Consider the following 8,730-nt stretch of genomic DNA (forward strand, 5'->3'; position numbering starts at 1 on the left):
GATGGTGAAGAAAGTGTCTCAGAAAGAAAGCAAGGAAATATCAGAACAATAGTGATTTTGGTGATGATAAGCAAACTCTTCCAATTCAATGAGCTTCATCTAACAACTCATTTGTTTCAGTGACACGCCCAGTTATTTAGACTTGTTTAGATACATGGATGGTTTTTGCCCTTTCTAGCTTTTTCTGTATACTCATATTTAAATCTAGCAAATTAGGTAGCTGTCCCACTCTGATACTGTCTTACTTTGATAATATCCTAGTCTGGTTTGTTTCTACAAAGCAGATACTGCCACAGAAATGCTGATTTAGTTACAACTTTCATTGCAATGGGAAGGTGGCTTACCAGCACAGCCAAAGCCTCCAATAGGCAAGTTTAGACTCACAACAAGAGCAGAAGGAGTTCCTAAGCCATTATATTTGAAGAAATTTCCTTATTGTCCAAAACCAGCAAGCTCTGTTTGAAGTCCAAGCCTGCCCACCTTCTGAAAACCAGGCATTAGCTCATAGAGGAATAGATGGTGTCTCTTAATGGAAGAACAAACTATCAGAATTTTAGCAAGCATGTTAGAAAAAGCAAAATACTATTTAGGGGTCAGATCTGATGGGTAAGACAATTGGGTTGATTAAGTGTCAAACCATTAAGAGTTTTCTGTCAAAACACTTCTTACTCAGGGTAGGAACTTCGACAAGTTGGTGTATACTCCATATTTCCCTTGCCTTCCACACCCTTCTCCCCAGCTGATGATACCCGTAACAAAATAAGTGCCATTGTATTTGGTTACATGGGGGCCTCCTCCATCTCCTTGGCAGACATCTTTTCCATCTTTATTATAACCAGCACAGAACATGTTTTCTGTGACTGGCTTATGAAGGGCGAGCTTGCAAGTGTCCCTGTCCACATAAAGGATTTGAAACACTTTCATTCTTCTGACCTGCGGCGCATGTTCAAACATTCCAAAGCCGCTGACAATTCCAAATGTTTGGTTCATCAGAACATCATTAGCAAAGTCTTCTTCTGGAAGGCATGCTGGGACAACATCCTCAGAAAATGTGATAGGTTCCTCTAATTTGAGAAGCACTACGTCGTTGTCAAAAGTTTCTGCATCAAATTCAGCACTTGCAATTATATTTTCCACTCTGTGCTTTGCTCTGCTTGGCTCTTCCTTTTCTTTGTCCACCATGCCTGTGTCAGATTATTAAAGTAGTTGTTAATAAGACAATACCAACAAGTCTAAACTGCATCTCAATAAAAGAAGAGACCAAAGTTCCTTGCACTTTGTATAGGCATTGTACTGTACCCAGCCTGTATCCTGATGCTTTAGCGTTTTATGCCTGTTTCGGAGGGGTTTAGAGGGCTGCCAAAATTCCAAACAAATGAAAAAGCAGAATTTTGCTATCAGAATAGTGCTCTCAGTTAAAGCTTTTATATAAAGTTGTGGACCTCTTTACAATATTACCAGTATTACTCTTATGATATGCAACCAAAAGCCTCAACACAGAAGAGAAGGATCTTGCCCCTCTCATTTGTGGAGCAACATAATCAAACAGATGTAAACAGGAAATAGATATTAACTTTCTTTTAAAACTTTAATGCTCTGTACACAAAAATGTACAAGTTTATATCTATTTAGTCTTTCTCAATTTTGGAATTAAATGGACAGACAACTGGAGTTTAGGAAAACATAATTTTTGCTTTACTGTTGTAGGCTGAGTACAATATTTGTGACCCAGAACATCATTTTTCAGTGCCTAGATCTTGTTATAAACTACTTTTCCATAAATTACAGTGATACATAATAAATTTGAGGTTTCAAGTATGGAACAATTTCAGACTAGTGTCTACACGCTGTCAGAAGAGTTATTGCTAACGTGTGAATGAAGCATCTGGAATTCTTCAAGGTTTGGCCAGCACAAGGAAATTGCATAAAGATGTAGTGTTAGACCAGTTTAACAACATCAGCTCAACCTTACTTGCCTACATACCTTTCCAGTTTATATTTGGCTTCTATCATATACATGCTACGCTAGGCCAAGCCAAGCTTAAAGAAACTGTCCATTCAACAAAGTTGAGCATGTATTTCACTGTTAGTCAAGGGATAACATGAGGCAGTGAGACAAGACGGCAATAAAAACTCTGGCAGAGTTCAGTGTCTTGTATATGCAGACTAGAACATGAGACTGTTTCTTATTTTTGCAGTAAAGGGCAAAATGAGAAGCACTTACCAACAAGAACCCATAAGTCTTTAGAGTGGTTAACGCAATGAGCTCCAGAAAGTATAAAATACTTGTTCAGAATTGTCCCCCCACAAAACCATTCATTGTACTCATCTACTAGTAGAACAGCCTGCAAAGACAGAGAAGAAAGATAAAGCACAAAAACATAGGTACAGAGAAATCTGGAACAGCTAGCTGAGATTCAAAGAGTTTTCTTAAAATAGACATTTTCACATGTATTTTCTGCCAAAGGCACTCGTCATTCAGTAGTGGTGAGACTTAGACTGAGATGTAGCCAACCACAGTGGGAAACTTGTTAAGACAGACCTTTTTCCTGGCTCAAAGCTGAGTTTGTGCATTCATTTATTTTACCAACAATTTTGGTTGTTATTTTTTTAAACAAAACTTAGCTAATATTGTAATAGCACTGTTTCTGCTTATTTTTGGGGTTTTTTTTTGTTTCACTTTAATCTTGGCTACAACAGGGACTTGATCTATTCTTCTGATACCGCCCTGCTGCAACTCAAGTAACGGGGTGGCTGGCAGAGAAGGGGCCCTGCGGCTCACCCAGCTCTGCATCCCATATCTGCAACCCTACTTCTCTCCTGGCCTCGTCCTCTCAGCATTTGCTTGATGCTGAAAAGAAGGTGAAACGTCATTCATGGCAGGAGACCTGTGCAGAAACACAGGAGAGTGGAACGACCACCCAAAATGTCAACACCAGGGAAGTCTGTCTCAAATAGAACCAGGTCCCATTGGCAAGTGGGGATGAGCATGAAGAAGAGTAAATGGCTGCCGGTCCTGGTGAGCAGAGTCAGGTGTTAAACATCTCAGGACAAGGGTGCCTTACTTGCCATGGGGACACGCTGGGTAAAATGTCAGCCTCCCTGGTGACCTCTGGATGGCTGCTCGGGGCCTTGGTGGTTTCCTCTTTTTCAAGATAAGCACCTGGACTTGCTGTGGTTCCTGTGATGTCTTTACCAGCTTCATGATTTCTCTGAAGCTTACCACACGGGAACTTGACTGTGAAGGCAAAACCAAAATGCTAATACTTGGTATCTGGATGGTGCTGGGACTTAGAGGCATGTGCCACAAGCTGAAAGCAAGGCATTCCAATCCATAACCCTGAGCAAACAGCTGTGAAGGCTCAGCTGCTGTTACCAGCCTTCACTTTAGCTCAGAGCTACCTTTCTTCCTGATTTAAGTGAATTTACAGGATGTAGAGGACCACAGTCTTCCATCTGTGTGGGGGACAATGCCCGTGCTGTCCCTGAAGCACCAAGCCGAGTGACATGCAAGGGACAGTAACCTCCAGCAGAGCAGAAGGAAAGACATTTGCTGGTAAAAACAATTTCTGTCACTGAAGTGCCATTCAACAGAGCTTGTCTGACAGAGCCCTTGGCATAAGGGACAGTTTCATGGCCAAAAAGGTAAATCTAGCTTCCAATGCACCTCGTGTTGTTCTTCACCACAAGAAATTATTCAAAACTGCTGGAACATGGGTTCTGCAGTCAAAAGCAACCTTTAGAGTTACAGATAGGTACCTATAGTGGAGGAAAATGGTTTGCAGGGAAACAGGTCACCTTCAGGGAGTCAACAGTTCATGAAAATGAGAGAAAACTTGCTTAACAGTTCATGGAAAACTACTTGACAGCAGCCTTTTGCAATCAAATTAGATACACAACTGTCCTTATCAGGGCTGGTGCTGCTAGATTTTTCAAGACATTAACAAAAACTTTGCAAGTGCAAAAGCACCAGAATGGTTGAAAAATAAAAATAATTTTCCACTTCTAAAACTTGTGCATTTTGAGCAAGTGGGCAAATGCATTCAGCATTTTCAAAGTATTTAAAAGTTAAACATCTTCTGTTACTGGGATCATTATTTTTGTGTACCTGCTGTTATTAAATCTTTGTAATTGGGAAACAGATCAAAGTATTAATGTTAGGAATTATAAACTCATGTCAGTAATTTGCTATTAAATTACAAAGGACATTATAACAAATATCATCAGACAGAAGAACAGACTAAGATTAATAATTTTTAATGTTCACTTTGAATGCAGGCAAAACTGATGAATTTAAATTCAATGTCAGTAGTTATTTGTGTCTTTATGTTACTTATATGTTAACTGCAAAAAACCTGCTTTTAGAAGAAAATAGAAAGGCAGTGTATTCTTTTTAAATGGAACGGATAATATTTGAGGGGAAATAAGTGAGATATAACTACAATTATATTATGTCATTACCACTGAAATTATACTGAGTCCTTGTGAACTGTTTATTGTAAAGGGAGAAGTTTCTTGGGTTCCTGTTTGTTTGGATCTGTAGGTGTCCTGCACAAGCTGGAGGCCATGAAAACAGACACTAATTCTCACCAATGATAAATCTAACACCTTCCATTCTAACAAAATCTCCTAAAGCATGAGAGACCTGTTTCAATCTGTGAGAGAAGATAAATCAGAGCCCCGTTGTAACCACCAGTTTCTCAGGTGGCTTCATACCTGCTGGGACATGGGTTTTGCAGTCTGCTCTGAGAACACACCCACTTGCCCAGACCACTTCCGTTCCACTATTTTTTGCCACTGCACATCGCTCACAGTTGCATAATTTGATGTTACTTCAAGTATGACCTTTAGCTAAGATCTGATTAAATTTGTTGGCAACCTCAAGCAAGCCATGTGAAAGGCGTGAGCAGTTAACATTTCTTATGCTACAACAGCATGGCAACACACCAGCACGTCCCAAACGTGGTGAAGATGTGATGTGTCCCCCATGGAATGAACTTTAAGTGTGGTTTCATACCCACAGGAACACAGGTTTTGTTGTATTGCCCAGGGCATAGCCAGCAGCACAGGAACATACGACTCCTTCCTCTTCAGTTTTGCAGAACTGCTCACAGTTCCCATTGTTGACCTTGCATGCATTTGGTATGACTGCAAAGGAGGCAAATGTGTAGCCAGGTTACAAATTCATGGTGATTTCGTAAAAGCACAAGCAGCTCATAAAAACCTCACTTGCAAACATTAGACACCCACCATTTTGGAAAATTCTGTGCAATTCCTGCCGAAGGCCTTAGTAATAACAACAGTTGTAACTATGATTATTTAAAAAATGGTGAGCTGTCAACATTAAGTAGACCACAATTATTATACATCTTGTGCTGCATTTCCCAGCTATAACTGGCAGCTCTTTGAAGGCAAAGCAAGGGATAACCCCTACTTGCCAGAAAAACCATTGTACCAAGGCAAAGATGAACATGGATGTGGGTAAGAGGTTAAAATTAGCAACAACTAAAGTATAATGAAGTAATAAATGAAGTATTTGACTCTTGGTAGATCATTGCACTATTCCTTTTCGATCTGTATATGGCTCATACTACTCCTCTTATCTCAGTCCCTGGCATTCCAAGGTCACAGGCAGGATGGGAGAGCTCTTCCTGGCACTAACAGTGTGAGAGCAAGGAGATGTAAACCAGTCCCAGCAGATGCTGTCTAACCCGTTCCTACAGATTCACAAGGAGATTCCACAGCTCACCCACACAGCTTAATCCACTCCTTGACCAGACTTACAATGTCTAAAAAGTATTTCCTAATGTCTAACCCGAGTGTCGTTCAGAGTGATGTGATCCCACTACTTCTTGTCCTAGCTGTTCATCCTTGTGAAAATGGAGAAGACTTCTTGATTTTATTACATATTTCACAAATTTCTGTGGTTGTGTGTTGTGGGATTGAGGGTGAAATTTTGATTTTGTGTTTATTGAATTACCTCCTATGTATAGCTGACCACTGTTCCCATTTCACAAGGTTGTCTTGAACTCTCATCTTGCTTTACTATAGTCCTTGCAGTTTGCAATGAGCTAGAAATGCAGTGAGTAAACACTCTCTTCCATCTTGCACGTCACTGTGGAAAATACCAAGCTCAATTGTGTGGAGCCCTGCGCTCCATACAATCCTTCAACCCATTCACACAGTTTCTCAACCAGATGTGCACCAAACTTACAGCAGTTTCATCCAGACTAGCATTTCTCTTTCTGTTATAGTAAAAGTGTTGTATAAAATGATGTTAGAAGCCTCCCTTAATGGAGAAACCTGACATGTATGGTGTCTTTTGCAGCCACTCAGCCTGTTATCCTGTCCTTGGAGGAGACTGATGTGATTTGTCCCTAACTCGTGCAACTCAGCAGTTTATTTTTTCCTTGTTGGACAAAACCCGCTACTTTAAGGAGTAAAGATTTTCTTCTCCTTTGGGAACCGACTAACATTCTTCTTGGTCTCTTTCCAATATCTATATACTTAGATCAGCTCTCGATTTTCACATCGTGTTTATCTTATTGTATTTACTCCTTAGCTTTTCTAGTTTTATGCCAGGATGTTTGCAATTCTTTTATACAGATATAGATTTTTCTATACTTCCTTCTGGAGTTCAGGTCATGAAGGAGCTCATGATTTTAACTCATCCTGTCCTTTCTTGACCTTCGAATAGTCAGGACATGTGCCTTAAACACTTTGGGGCTTTTTAGAAGTAGTCAAATCTTTCTCTCTTTTAAAAGATACATTAATTTTGGTCCCTTTCTCTTTTTCTTTACTTCCTTCATGAGCTCTGTCATTTTGCAGTTACTTTTATTAAAGTCATCTTCCGTCTTTGTATTGTCAGCCAATTCTAGTCTGTTGACTGAAATCAAATGTAGACAAGTGCACTCAAAATTTCTTTCTACATGTTTGCATGAGCAAATTTTCCTTGAACCATCCTGAAGGCTCTCAGGGCACCCCACGTCCCACTGAGTACTTTTCCCACCTCATCTCTTGGATGTCAAAATCTCCCTTGTACTCCCAGTTCTTGTAATGTGGATGACTCAGGTGTTTGCTTCATTTGTGTCCAACCAGTCCTCTGTAATCATCAAAAGACTTTTACAGCAAAATTAAACAACAAAGCATGCATCATATCTGCACTATGATTCACACACTGACTTGGTGGAGAAACATCTCAGGCTCCAACCTCAAAGACAGGTGGAACGCTTCCTCGCGTGGAGATGCCATGTTTGCGTTGAGACATAGACAAACACAGTGGGTGACGGTGTGGGGTTCTTGTTCCTCCCTGCACTGTTGAACATTGTGGGATTAATTTTGTGGCCCAATAGCTTATGAATGGATAGTAAGCATTATTTAATTATCACACCGCTTGAGGACATGAAGAGTAGCACATCGTTTGTGCTGTCAGTTTGAAAACCCTACATATTGACATGTTAATCCCCTATTTTACACAACTTTTTCAGTCCAAAATGGTATTCCTCTAATTTCTCGGCCCTGGATATTACTGCACTGCAGCAGACAAATGGGAGCAATGCAGATGAGAAAGCAAAGCTACCAGGTTTTCATTCATGTCACCCTGGTCCACAAAGCACAAATAATGTCAAATAATTACCTGTGTGGTTTAGGCAAAGCAGCACAAAGCCAAGTTAAAGCAAAGGCTATACCTGTCAGCACCATGTGAAGGAAAAGAAGGACAACGAGAAGAAGCCACACTGTCCCCAGTGATGTGTCACTGCCATCCTCTGAGCTCACTGTGCATCTCCCACCGGCTTCTCTGCAGGGCTCTGGGGCAGCTGCTAAAATGAGAAACTCTACAGTGCAAAGGTTACTGACTCACGAGAAAACAAAAATGTTAAACCAGAAAAAAGCCACTGTGCAGCGGCAATGCCACCCTGATAGCTTGCAGATGCCTCGGGTCTGCAAAGTCCCTCTCTCCTGCATGGGCAGCATGGAGCTGGGTTTGCCAGCGAGGCTGTGACACCTGTGTATTTCCAGCTCCTCAGGAAGAGGGGAGTCCATAAACCAGGGCAAGTCCTGCCTCAGCAGAATAACATGTGGTCACATGGTTAAACTTGGTTATGCTACCAGAACTCCAGATACCAGGCTGCAACTCGGTGATTTCCTCTGCAGGACCATGGTCTACGGCTATCTCCTTTCTTCCTGTCCACTGTATTGCACAAGGTTTTGGTCTTTTATCCCAAACCTGCATAGTTTGAAGTGCTTTAAGTAGGGTGACGTTGATTGTCATGCTCGTAGGTGAAGCCTTTGAAACCAGTGGAGCTGGTAAGCAGGTATCCTGTGCAGATGCAGCAGGCTGGATGGGGCCTCTGGGATACACAGAATCCAGTCTCTGTCACAAGCATCAGGCCAGACCATACTTGCACAAATTCATCAACTTCTACCTTATTCTGGATGGATTGTTTTTTTTTCTGGGTCACACCACTCCAGGGGTCAGCTATTGACAGGGCCTCGTGGTCTGGGGCCCTGCCTGTAGGAGACAATCCTGTCAGGTGAGTCACATGTGTTGGGGAGCAGTAAAGAGGAAGGAAAACCTTGCGCGTTATTACTGTACTAGCGCAGGTCACAAAAGCATGCCCATAACAATGACCCTTTGCTTGTGTTGCTCACCGGGAAGCACAGAAAACAGGGGCTGGCAAGACCTCCGGGATCATCCAGCCCAGCTCACTGAGCCACCAGGGGATCAAG

General features: G+C 41.5%; 1 pseudogene across 1 annotated transcript; it reads right to left on the bottom strand.

Annotated features, from left to right (window-relative positions):
• Positions 1-225: 225 nt before the first annotated feature.
• On the bottom strand, positions 226-8,272 carry LOC104477928 (coagulation factor X-like; annotated as a pseudogene). The gene is made up of 4 exons (XR_015259509.1): positions 8,125-8,272; positions 3,066-3,238; positions 2,225-2,345; positions 226-1,184 (listed from the first exon to the last, which is right to left on the bottom strand). The product of XR_015259509.1 is annotated as a coagulation factor X-like (transcript).
• Between the last annotated feature and the right edge of the window lie 458 nt (positions 8,273-8,730).

This window comes from Chlamydotis macqueenii, chromosome 1 (genome assembly GCF_036417535.1).
Source record: "Chlamydotis macqueenii isolate bChlMac1 chromosome 1, bChlMac1.mat, whole genome shotgun sequence".
Taxonomy (NCBI): Eukaryota; Metazoa; Chordata; class Aves; order Otidiformes; family Otididae; genus Chlamydotis; species Chlamydotis macqueenii.